Source organism: Crinia signifera, chromosome 5, assembly GCF_055691185.1.
Source record: "Crinia signifera chromosome 5, ASM5569118v1, whole genome shotgun sequence".
Classification (NCBI taxonomy): domain Eukaryota; kingdom Metazoa; phylum Chordata; class Amphibia; order Anura; family Myobatrachidae; genus Crinia; species Crinia signifera.
In genome coordinates this window covers 136531789-136545835 of record NC_139221.1, presented here as the reverse complement: position 1 = coordinate 136545835, position 14047 = coordinate 136531789, and positions in this window count along the sequence as shown.

Here is a 14047-nt window from a genome sequence, read left to right as displayed (position 1 = left end):
ACGCTTCGGGCTCGGTGGCTCGCTACGCTCGCCACAGGTTTATATCCAACTCCATGCCCACTTGGATAGTAGGGGTATGAAAAGGACCCCTTTTCCCATTGAATTCCATGTTAAAATGAACTCAGTCCATTTTAACATTGAATCCTATGGAAAAATCGGGTCCATCGCATCGCATCGCATGCGATATGGTCGGGTGCGATGCGATGGACCCGATTTCAAAATCGGCAGCCCAGTTACTACATAAGTACCGAGAGATGTAACACGTTCAGAGAGAGTTCAATTTTTGTTTCTGCGCAGGGTAAATAGTGGCTGCTTTATTTTTACACCGCAATAAAGAAATATGTTTGAAATACAAACCCCACCCAAATCTAATTTTCTATGCACATGTTACATCTGCTCCCCCCTGTGGTGCACAAGGTTTTGTCCAGTAAAGATAATTTGCTTCTGCGTGTGAACCAGAATCAGGTCCTATAAGCCTTGACAAATCAACATTATCTGGGATTATACTTTACATGCCTCAGACATGAGAAGCATAATACCCAAAATATAGGCCCTTAGAGATCCATTATTTTTTGTGAAACATGGTTATTGAAACTTATCCTAGATCCCATGTGTTTTCACCTGAAATGGTAAATTTTTCAGCTACAAAATATGGGACAATGAACTTCACATCTAAGAGGTGATATTAGCCTCCCAGGAGGAGGAACAAGTTCCGATGAAGGGCCAGAACATCTTAAACGTGTTACATGAGTGATGTTGATGTTTTTGCCCTGTGCTGTACCTGTGGTGTTTATTAACTGATTCCCATGATCATGGGGAGTGATTTTATTGATAACAGGTGTCATGGTAAAATGCCTCTCACCTTGAAGCAAGTGACCAGACAAAACTGGTTTGATATTTTTAATAAAATTGTTTTTTTTTAAACAAAAGGTATCGCACTACTATTGCTATTGTTTATATGGAGCGTGGACCTATGGAGTATGTGGGCTGAATGAGGATGGATTTCAGCCATATTAATGTGAAAAGAAAAAGAGGGAGGAGTTCTATCAAGTTTATAATCATTACATTATACCACCTTAGGATAGACAAGCATTAGGTTGAAAGTCATTAGGTTGACCACTGAAGGTCGACATGCATGAAGGTTGGCATGACTGAAGATCGATATGGGGTTAGGTCGACAGTGTCATTAGGTCAACACACGCTTTAGGTCAACATGGGGAAGGTCAACAGTAAAAAGGTTGACATGAGGTTTTACACTTAATTTTATCTGGATGTCGACACAGTCATCATGGACACTAGAAAAGTGCACCTTGTTTCCTCGCATGGCTTGTTGCACTCACCATGCTTCACCATGCTTATTCTCCCACCACGCCCCAGTGGATGGTAGGGCATGAAATACTGCACATCAAATTTTTTTTGAAATATCCCATGTTGACCTTTTGACTGTTGACCTTCATCATGTAGACCTAACACTTGTGTTGACCTAATGACCCTGTTGACCTAACCCTAAGTTTTAAGGGTACTTGTTTCCTAGAAAGGCGCCCATCGCGAGCATCGCATGTACATCGCATGCCATTATAATGGCATGCGATGCAACCAATGCGATGTCAGCGATTTTACATAGAAATACATGGTAAAATGTAAATCGCGTCGGTCGCATCGCATGCGGCCAAAAAATCGCATGCGATGCGACCGACGCGATTACCGATTTTACATAGGGAACAATGTTAAATGGCCCAATTGACCCGATTTCACATAGGGAACAATGTTAAATGGCCCACAGACCCCAAATAGCCACCCTGAAGTGTGAAATGGCCCCCCCAATTGTTAACGCCACCCCACGATCAACGTCAACCCGAAGCGTGGCGAGCGCAGCGAGCCCGCGAGGGGCGGTGGTACGCGTCCTCCGACCTTTTCATACCCCCACTATCCACGTTGGCGTGGAGTTGAGAATAGAAAGTGTGGCGAGCGCAGCGAGCCTCCGAGCTCGAAGCGTGGCGAGCGGACGCGGAATACGAGCCCGAAGCGTGTTACATGTTAAGTAATCCGTGTCCGCTCGCCACGCTTCTGGAGCGTGTTCCGCGTCCCCTCGCCACGCTTCGGGCTCGATGGCTCGCTGCGCTCGCCACACTTTCTATTCTCAACTCAACACCGACGTGGATAGTGGGGGTATGAAAAGGTCGGAGGACGCGTACCGCCGCCCCTCGCGGGCTCGCTGCACTTGCCACGCTTCGGGTTGACGTTGATCGTGGGGTGGTGTTAACAATTGGGGGGGCCATTTCACACTTCAGGGTGGCTGTTTGGGGTCTGTGGGCCATTTAACATTGTTCCCTATGTGAAATCGGGTCAATTGGGCCATTTAACATTGTTCACTATGTAAAATCGCGGTAATCGCGTCGGTCACATCACATGCGATTTTTTGGCCGCATGCGATGCGACCGACCTGATTTTTTTCCTTGCGATGCCTAGGATCAAAATCGTGGGCGCCGTTCTAGGAAACAAGTACCGTTTTAAGTTATGTTGACCTAAATGCATGTCGACCTTCAGAGGTCGAACTTATGCTTGTCGACCTACCTCTTGTTGACCTAGTGACCATTTCCTCTTTACTCTGAGAGTAAGTTTTTTTCACAGATTTGACCAAAACATAGAATACAATCCACAATAGGCAATAATACAATACAATTACAACAATGGATGTAGAGAACATATCAAAAAAATGGGGGAAAGAAATAAACTCAAGAAACTTCTATAAGGCACACACGCCACTGAAAACATCCTGTATTGGTCCAGTGGTGGTGTCCTGTGCTGTGCTGCTGTACACATCAAGTGGTGGTGTCCTGTGCTGCCCTGTGCTGCGGTAAATGTCCAGTGGTGGTGTCCTCTGCTGTGCTGCCATATTAGTGCAATTGTTCTGCCCTGTGCTGCTGTATAAGTCCAGCAGTGGTGTCCTATGTTGTGATGGTATATAGGTGCAGCAGTGATGCCATATAAGATTAGCAATGCTGCTGTATAAGTCCAGCAGTGGTGCCTATGCTGTGCTACCCTTTGCTGCTGTATAAGTCCAGTGATGGTGTCCTGTGCTGTGCTGCTGTATAAGTCCAGTAGTGTTGCTGTAAAAGTTCAGCCGTGGTGTTCTGTGCTGTTAGGGGGCTTCTGTCCTGTGCTATTAGTCATGCTGTACATAGGGGGTGTACAAAGCTGCTGTCCTGTGGTGCTTTTCTGGGGTGCTGTCCTGTGGTTCTGTCCTGTGCTGTTAGGGATGTTGCTGTCCTATGCTGTTAGGGGTGCTGCTGTATAAGTCCAGCGGTGGTGTCCTTTGCTGTAAGGGGTCCTGTGCTGTTAGCCATGTCCTGTGCAGTACATTGGTATACAAAGCTGCTGTCATGTGGTGCTGTTCTGGGTGCTGTCCTGTGGTTTTTTTCTGTGCTATATTATGGGTGCTGCTGTATAAGTCCTGCGGCGGTGTAATTTCGACCTTGCCATGTATAAATCCAGCAGTGCTGCTGTATAAGTCCGGCAGTGGTGTCATGTCTACCTTTTGACTGTCGACCTTACCATTGTCGACCTAATGTTTGTGTCAACCTTCCAATCCTGTCGACCTTAGCCATGTCAACCTACTTAATGTGATCAGGATCTGAAGTAGTCCTGAAGGCCATGTCCCTGGCATGACTGACTCCTCTCATATTCAGGATTCCTCTGGAGGAACCATGAGTGCTACACCTACTGCTGTCACTGCTGCTGTTGCTGCTGTGAGTTGCCCATCACCCAGAGAGGAAGTTTGGAGACCACTTCAACTACAATTCAGTTTCAGAGGATACCACCTCACTGGACTCCCTGGAGAACCTGGTATAATTCTTACTGTGAGGTTACGGGGTTCCTCAGTCACTCAGACACCGAGCCGATGATACCAAAATACGGTTTATTTTTCCATAGCATACACACAAGTAGATAAAGACAGGAACAAGAGGCAAAATGTAGCATATAAACGGTATCCTGGTAGCAGTCCACACCGGAAGTCCAACGGCTGGTTGCGTTATGTGCTGATCACCCCCTTTGAAGATTGTCCCTCAGCTATCACCCTCCTGTAAATAGCAGGGACAATAGCAGGGTAATTGGATCACCCCCTGTGGACATAGCCTTTTGGTGAAATTATACACTTCAGCTCTGGGTATTTCCTGTATGACCATATATGGGTAACATCCTCTGATATACAGTCTAATACTATGGTTCTGGAAATACTCACACAAGGGGAATAGAGACATATACGGAGAACAATAGGGTACAGATGGACTAAAAAGTATATTATTCACTACACATAATAAAATATAATAATTACAGTCTTACTGTGAGTCTGATAACCTCACACTTACTGTTTCACCATCCATCAGCTAGTTGGAGGATCCGGCACCCCATATCAAGCTGTAAGCAAGTATTACCCTGGGCTATCTTCTATCTCCAGTTTCACGTCTCTACACCCGCTGTGGTGTTATATGCTATTGTGAAATCTATCATAGGTAAATATCCGCCCTGGTGAATATGTCTTCCTTCCTTTAGAGCAGGTACTCAGGATTTCATGTGAAGACAATTTCTTTCTTAATATCAAACAATTTATTTTTCACAGAAATGAGTGTAATGCACTTTAATACAGTACTCTCAATAGTGACAATGTAAATCACAACACAAATTGACACATTTTATTATACTGGAACTGTGGCAGTCTGCCTTCTAACAGATTCCTCCACTCCTTTTCTTCTATTCAATTCCACTTTATATAACACTCACCCTACCTTCTTGCTATAATATAATCAAGTTATTACAGATTACAGATACATTTACCATATATTAAACTGATACAATGTAAAACAATTCATTTCAATAGAAATTTCTAGGAGGCCTCTACTAATTCAATTACTATAGTTTATTATTGCGCAATAATTAGGGTTACCACCTAGTCCCTTTAATTCCGGACACATGTTAATTACACAGGTTCTGTGGCAGTTTAAAATCAGGTGAAGTGGAGTCTTGAAGTCAGCCAGCCACAGAACCTGTGTAATTAATATGTGTCCGGAATTAAAGGGACTAGGTGGTAACCCTAGCAATAATGGGTTCATTTTACCCTTAGTGTCTATGACGTAACTGCAGTTACTCTTCCTGTAGTTAAGCACTTATAATGTCTTTTGTATAAATCCAGCTCCCAAAGAAGAATAGGTTTCCCCAATGACATTATAATCCCAAAAATTTAAAAAAATGTAATCAGCCCTATAACTAGTAACGAAATGAATGGCAGAGGGCTGTAAATAAAGAGTTAAAATTACTCCAGAATATCTGCAGGGTAGACTCCCTGTATTTTCTCTGAACTTCCCTTCTTCCCATCTTTTTAAACAGGAGCAATCTGCTTTTTTCTCATCTGAGAGGAATTAGCTGTTCCTGACACTGACTGCGTGCATGTAATTTAATAAGAATATAATAACTTTCTGCTGGAAGCTGTCAGGTCTTTGAGCGCTGCCTGTATCTAAACAAACTGTCTTTGGCTGAGAATGTAAGATATGTTGTGGGGGATCTCAATGCTTGATAAATACACTGCTGACAAACTGCACCATAAAGATGCACCGCGCTGGATATTGCTATCAGCTGTCAGTTAGTCTCAGCTGTGGTGATCTGTGTGTTGTGCGGAGGGCTGGCCTTAGCTTCATTAGCCTGCCTTTGGGTGGGATGGTAGCCACTCACCACTCCCCTCTCTGGTTCGTCCGCTCTAGTGCCTGGCTCAATCTCCGCATCTGTGCTGCCCTCTTGATGACACGGCCGCCGCCTACCACGATGATGCGGCCTCCTCATGCTGTCAGTCCCGCCTCAGATTCCAAATTCAGGTCCTATGTAGGAGTGATTATTGTCTTTTATTGATTTTTACCTTATATACTGTGTTTTTATCTGTTTTCATATTATATATTATATTAAAATATCAATGTAATACCCAATTGGCCACCTTATCTATATTTTTTAAATTAGTTAGCGCTCCACCATCCACCTTTTTCCTTTTTCAGCTCTAGCTATATAGGGGCCTTACCACCCCCAGGTGTGAGCAGCTTAGCAATATCTACTCATCTTTCTAAGCGCCCCATATATCCTCTGTCATCTAGGTGGTAGAGTATATAACCTTTTTCTTCTTCCGCCTCAGATGCTGCCTAGTGGATGAAGCACTCCATCCGGCCTTCTGCTCTGGACGCCACCTCCTGACTGATGTGTCTGGGAACTTCCCTCCGGAACGAGCGCTGCCTGCTGCCTCCCGTCAGCGTCTGCAGACCAGGACTGCCTGAGATTTGTGCAAAAATGCAGTGAAATTACCTACCATGAGCATTTTTTTCCTCATCTCTTCCTCCACGTAATTTTTGCCAGCTTCTACAAAGTAAGACAGAGTGACATTATCCCACACCTGTCCGTATCATTCTCCAGGATGTTTTTGTCAGCTTAGCCTACATTGAGCATCCATTTATTTTCTTCAGCTCCTTCTCCTTGTCTTTGCCATCTGCTACAAAGATCCAGTGACATTATCCCACACCTGCCTGTATCATATTCCAGGATGTCTTTATCAGCTCTGCCTACTATGAGCATCCATTTTTTCCCTCAGCTCCTCATTATCATCTTACAGTTACTTCAAAAAAGAGGCAGTGGCATTATCCTTCACCTGCCCATATCACTCTCCAGGATGTCTTTGTCAGGGTAGCCTACATTGAGCACCCCATATTTCCTCATATCCTACTCCTTGTCTTTGCCAGCTCCTACAAAGATGCAGTGACATTGTCCCATGCCTAGTGTTTTCAATCCCCACTACCAACATCTTTTTTTCAGAATGACAATTCCATCTTACACCTCTTTTATTTGCATTATGTGCTCTGTGGAGCATTGGAAGCCTGTTTTGTGGGGGACCAAACAAGCCAATCATTTTGGCCACAGTCGTTTGGTAGACCCTGTCGCTAAAATGATTGGTTTGTTAAAGTGTGCATGTTGTATTTTTACAACAGAAGGGTTGGTGGAAGGGTCCAAGGACAATTCCATATTGCACATCTTTTTTTACCAATATGTGCTCTTTGAGGCCTATCTTTATAAATGGCTATAATGTCTGCCACTGCAGTGCCATTCCTAGATGTGCCTTTGTGATACCCACTTGTGTCGCTAAGCTTAGTTATCCAGCTAGCTTGGTGCAACCATTTGATCTAAAATGAGAATTGTGAAGTGTTCAGAATAGGCTGACAATGAGTGGAAATTAATGTTATTGAGGTTAATAATACTGTAGGAACAAAAAAATGATTTTAGCTGTTTTTATGATTGAAAACCCCAAACCATAAAGGTTGGTTTAGGCAAAGCCAATTCAGATCCAAAATAAAAGGAGATCCAGGTGCAAAAACAAAATACAAAACATGAAAAGTGTCTGGTGCACATCTCTAATATCAAGTGTACAATACAAGTTAACATAGAAAAAATAAGAATATTTGCAATAACAGTCCCCATATAAAGATAAGTTGGAAAAAAAACTAAAAGCATCAAGAAGGGTCAGGAAGTGCATGGTACAGTATATTAAAAAGAAAAGTAGGGCAGTATATTAAAAAGAAAAGTAGGGGAAACAACATATCTAGAATAGAAATCTGAAAAGTAATCTTGCACATATTTAGTGCGAGTTGCATATCATGTCCCCAGTAGTACTGTTACAGATGTCCCCAGTAGTGCTTTTAGCAAAAACATTTTTGTAAGAATTAGTAAAAATCTTTATTAGGAATATCATACTGAAATACAAATTGTTGAAAATACTTAAGATGAATGTCACTGAGAAATTCCCATATCATATCAATTCTGTAAGGGTAAATTAGGGTATAATTTGGAGACATTGGTGGATAGGAGAGAAAATTCAGAAAAACTGATTCATTTGGTCCAAACATTAAAGCTGTGTACACACGGGGGCAATATATTGCTCAGCAATATATTGCTCAGTGTCTTCTTTTCATCAGCGACCAGAGATGGTTGCTGATGAAAGGGAACCTCTGATGGGTGAGCCACAGAGGGAATCAGCTGGTCGCAGGAGCAAGCTCCTGCGACCAGCGATCATAAGGGGGCTAAAAACGGAGGGCGCACCTGGCGATTTATCGCCAGTGGACACTCCAATCGCTGGCAATATGGTCGCTCGGCGACCATATTGACAGCAATTATAGCCCTTGTGTACACACCTTAAGGCAGTGTTTTTCAACCACTGTGCTGTGGCACACAAGTGTGCCATCAACTGTTCTCAAGTGTGCCCTCAGATCTAGACAACCCCAAACCAGTTTACACCCACCACCAGTTCAATTGTTATTTACTGGTCTCTTCTTTTAATGTAAAGAGCCAATGTATTTTATTTTTGTTACCTGTGGGGACCAGTGTGATTGTTTTTTTATATAGGGGTCAATAAGTTTGGATTTTCCCTGTGGGGGCGAATGTGTTTTGCCCTGTGGAGATCTCCTGGTGTGCCTTGGCAATTTTAAAATCTTATTTAGTGTGCCACAAGGAAAAAAGGTTGAAAATCACTGCCTTAAGGCATACTTGTCTACCTGACAAAAATGCTCTGTTACTAGACTTTCCTGGTAATGTATGATTGCCATCACTTGTGGTGAAACACCTTTCTTATCAATTAACTTGCTCACCACAGGTGATGGCAATCAAACATTACCAGATAAATCCAAGAACATATGGAGAGGGTCAGTTAGGCAAGTATGAATAAAGGATATCTGAAATACTCTTTAATTTCAGACAATAGGAATGCCTATCTGTTTTCTCAATCACATAGTTGAAAATAATTGCACATATCATTTTCAACATCTACCTATGGAGTTGAAAGTCAATTGTTTGATCTTTCCAAGAAGACAAGCATGTTGAAATGCCTCAAGATTGGGTGCAACCAAACCCCCCTTAGGTTTTGATCAAAAAGTCTTGGGGTGACATTTAATAGGATGATATATTTTGACTTTTGCAATTTTTAGTAAAAAAAACTTCCAAATTGGTATTTTTTTCCAAAATCACACTTTTTGCAATTTTTTCTCACACTTTAATTTAATCCAGATGGTTTCCCATTATAAAGTATACAACTCACAAATTCAATAGCATGCAATTTTTGGAAAACGTTACCAAAAATCGCAAATATGCTGATTTTGATAGAACCATGCACAGACCAGTGTGATCTGTGCATGGTTCTGTCTAAAAAAATGTATAAAAGTAAAAATTAAATTAAAAAAACAGTGTTGAGTCCCCCCTTCTAGGCATAACCACCCCCGGGCTCAAAGAACCAGTCCTGGTTTTAGAAATTCAGTGGAAAAAAAAAAAATAGGGGATCTCTAGGATTTCTAAAACCAGCACCAGGCTCAAGGGCCAGTCCTGGTTCCAAAAATACAGGAGACGAAATGAGTAGGGGTCCCCATATTTTGCATCGCGGCCAAACAGCCAACAGGGTAATGCCACAGCCTATGGAAACATTTTATGCATGTTGCCCCAGCCAAAGCATTCATCCCTGTGGCTGGTCATTCCAGGCATGGACCCTGGAGGAGTGAGGACCCCCCCAATAAAGGGATCCCCACCTCTAGAGTTACCCCTGTCTGCTGAAGCCTGGGGTTATCTCCGGTGCCCCTGGGGTGGTGGGCATGGGCTGAACAATGGTTAATAATAGATTAAACGAGTGTGCTATGTTGTGGAAACCAGCAAACCTTCAAGGACTTGGAGAACCACAAGTCCGAGCATGTGGGGCATTAAAGGGGCTGGGTCTTGTAGTTCCATAACATGACAAATAGTGAAATAAAACACACACACACGAACAGTATAAATTTATTACATACTACATTTATTCACACATACAGTACATGACCTATGGATTCCCTCGTAGGCCTGTCTTCTTTTCCAAGTAGAATCCAAATGAGTATGGTTGAAGGAAAGTGCTTCTGATTTTGAAAGCACTGGCAACTGATTTTGAAAGCACTGGCTGCACTGGCTGAATCTTAGCCAATCAGCGTACAGCCAGTGTTTTCAAACCCAGCAGCGCTTCCCCCACTGCCGCCCGGTGGATAGCACTAGTTATTTCCAGGTCATTGCAGGGACCCTGCCAACTTAATACTCAGCACAGCAGGGACCTCTTTTATCGCAGGTACTCCCGCGCTGCACGGATTCCCCTGCCAACTCAATTTTTTTGTTATGCCACTGCTCCAGGATCAATCTATCAATACCTTCTCCACCTGGCAGTACTCCTACAAGTGAAGCCCTAATGACTGTTTACATTCACTGCTCCTCCCACATGCCAGAGGTTAGTCCCACCCACCAGCCAATAAGGAGTGGCCTTTGGCTATTGGCTGGTGTCAATGTATTATCTATTTTATATATATATATATATATATATATATATATATATATATATATATATATATCCAGAGGTAGGGATCACACTCTCCTCCAACCACAGTCGACTGCCGGGGTGTCACCTCAGGAAATCCTGGACAAGTCCAGTTCACCAATATAGCCACCAAGAATGAGGACACTCACCGGTCTTCTTAAGCACAAACAGTTCTTTCTTTATTTAATCCATCTCAGTAAAGTGCAAAGTGCATGACAGTGGGCCAAGGGCCAACGTTTCGGTCTGCCACCAGACCTTTTTCAAGGCCCCCACTATCTCCTCCTAAAGTGCACTTTAGGAGGAGATAGTGGGGGCCTTGAAAAAGGTCTGGTGGCAGACCGAAATGTTGGCCCTTGGCCCACTGTCATGCACTTTGCACTTTACTTTGGTGAGATGTATTAAATAAAGAAAGAACTGTTTGTGCTTAAGAAGACCGGTGAGTGTCCTCATTCTTGGTGGCTATATATATATATATATATATATATATATATATATTTTGGGGGATCCGCACTCACGGCTAACCCTTGTCAATGTTCAGGGTGCTCCACTTAAGCAAACATCCAACGATGTTCCCAATATATCACAGGTGTAGAGCCAGAAATAGATCCACAAGGAGCACTCACCAATAAGACCAATAGTAATTTAATGGTACTTGTTAAAGATACAAAACATCTTACTTTTGTGAGGAGGTCGACGTTTCGGCCACTAGAGGGCCTTTGTCAAGACAATTCACCTGGCACATCCGTACAGCACAAGCACATCAAGTACGTACTTGATGTGCTTGTGCTGTACGGATGTGCCAGGTGAATTGTCTTGACAAAGGCCCTCTAGTGGCCGAAACGTCGACCTCCTCACAAAAGTAAGATGTTTTGTATCTTTAACAAGTACCATTAAATTACTATTGGTCTTATTGGTGAGTGCTCCTTGTGGATCTATTTCTGGCTCTACACCTGTGATATATATATATATATATATATATATATATAGCAAGGAGGGAGGACCGTCACTCAGGACTGATGTGAGCTGCTGATATGGATGTCTTGCCCCGGTGCCAACTAACAGAAGGCAGCAACGTGGTACTGCCCATAATATGTAACCATTGTGGCCAGTACCACGCATAGTTTATATATATATATATATATATATATATATATATATATCCAAGATGATGCTATGTATGTAGATTACATACCGCACGGCACTCCAGGAAGTTGGTGATAACAAAAGTTTAATGCAACAGTTTCGGAGCGCTAAGCTCCTTCGTCAGGCATATAGGTTACATGCCTGACGAAGGAGCTTAGCGCTCCGAAACTGTTGCATTAAACTTTAGTTATCACCAACTTCCTGGAGTGCCGTGCGGTATGTAATCTACATACATACAGATGGGTCTGTTCCCATCTTGGCAGGGGATGGCGCTGGCGTCGCCAGCCGCCATCCCCCGCCAGCGCCATGGCGATCGTGAGAAGGGGACGCGCGCGCACGAGAGGCGCGCGCGCCCCCTTCCGACGGCGCTTCCATACGTTTCCCCGGGTCCCCGCCGGCTTGCCGGCGGTAACCCGGGGTCCCCGCCGCCTGCCCGCATCCCCCCTAACCCCCCCTAACCCCGTCCGTCTCCCTGAGGCGGAGACGGACAGGGTTTCCGCCACGCTAGCGACGGAGACTGAGACGCGCGTGCGCGTGAGACGCACGCGCGTCTCAGTCTCCTCGCTGGCGAGGCTGCTGGCGGGTCGCCAGCGCGTACGTTCTGGCGACCCGCCAGCAAGGATGTGCATAGGCACATACTGTACCATCATCTTGGATATCCTATTTCAGCAAAGGCACCCAGGCCCTTTGACCTCAGTGCAGTGAGTGCCGGATCGTCAAATCTATATATATCTATATATATATATATATATATATATATATATATATAGATACAGAAGTACCAACACACTCGCCATTCCTAGGAATGGGGTGCAAACAGCACCCACATCCCAGGGTGGGGTGCGGTGGCCTGTGACCACACACTCTAGTAAATACAAACACAGTGGGCCCAGCACTCACTACAACAAACTAACTCACCTTAACATTCAAATAATCAATAAATAAATAATGGGGTTTTAGTTCATGAATTGATCAATGCATTTAAGCTTGCAGCCCATCGCCAAGGGACCCCATTTCACTGCAAGTTTCTTACACTAGCAACTGTTTTTCTTGAGAACCTGGCACCTGCTTACACATCATAGCTAAAATGAACATGTGTTTTTTTTTTTTTTTCTGGGTTAATGCTCAACTGCCAAGTAACTTGGTTTTTATAAGGTGAGACAATCCCAAACACAGCACCTGAATTAGAATTAAAGGGGCAGCTGTCACAGGTTTCAGGTAAATGAGCTTATCAAGGGTGCATGAGAAAGCTATGATCACAGTAACAGAGGTTAATTAAAAATCAACCCAAATATATAGATACAGAAGTACCAACACACTCGCCATTCCTAGGAATGGGGTGCAAACAGCACCCACATACCAGGGTGGGGTGCGGTGGCCTGTGACCACACACTCTAGTAAATACAAACACAGGGGGCCCAGCACTCACTACAACAAACTAACTCACCTTAACATTCAAATAATCAATAAATAAATAATGGGGTTTTAGTTCATGAATTGATCAATGCATTTAAGCTTGCAGCCCATCGCCAAGGGACCCCATTTCACTGCAAGTTTCCTACACTAGCAACTGTTTTTCTTGAGAACCTGGCACCTGCTTACACATCATAGCTAAAATGAACATGTGTTTTTTTTTTTTTTTTTCTGGGTTAATGCTCAACTGCCAAGTAACTTAGTTTTTATAAGGTGAAACAATCCCAAACACAGCACCTGAATTAGAATTAAAGGGGCAGCTGTCACAGGTTTCAGGTAAATGAGCTTATCAAGGGTGCATGAGAAAGCTATGATCACAGTAACAGAGGTTAATTAAAAATCAACCCAAATATATAGATACAGAAGTACCAACACACTCGCCATTCCTAGGAATGGGGTGCAAACAGCACCCACATACCAGGGTGGGGTGCGGTGGCCTGTGACCACACACTCTAGTAAATACAAACACAGGGGGCCCAGCACTCACTACAACAAACTAACTCACCTCAACATTCAAATAATCAATAAATAAATAATGGGGTTTTAGTTCATGAATTGATCAATGCATTTAAGCTTGCAGCCCATCGCCAAGGGACCCCATTGCAGTGAAATGGGGTCCCTTGGCGATGGCGATGGCGATGGCCCCCTGTGTTTGTATATATATATATATATATATATATATATATATATATATATATATAGTGAAGAACTGTGAGGCGTCACTCTGGGGCTTCAGTGAAATAAACTTTTAATGTGGGTGGTCAACGCCATTTCGGGTGTTACCCCATCATCAGGTCCAAAAACTCAAACAACTACAAATAACAAAGTGCAGTGATCTAAATACCAAACTTACATTTAGATGACCCAGCATGTTCGATCCCCCAGCCGGCTCCTCCGCAATCTGCTTCCAGGTACATCCAGGAAGTGACCCTACGGGTCTCCAGGCGGGGTCAGCAACTAGGAAAAAAGTGCATAGTGCTAATTAGTGCAAAATAACAAGTGAATAGCCTTTATGCAAAAGGATAGAACGTC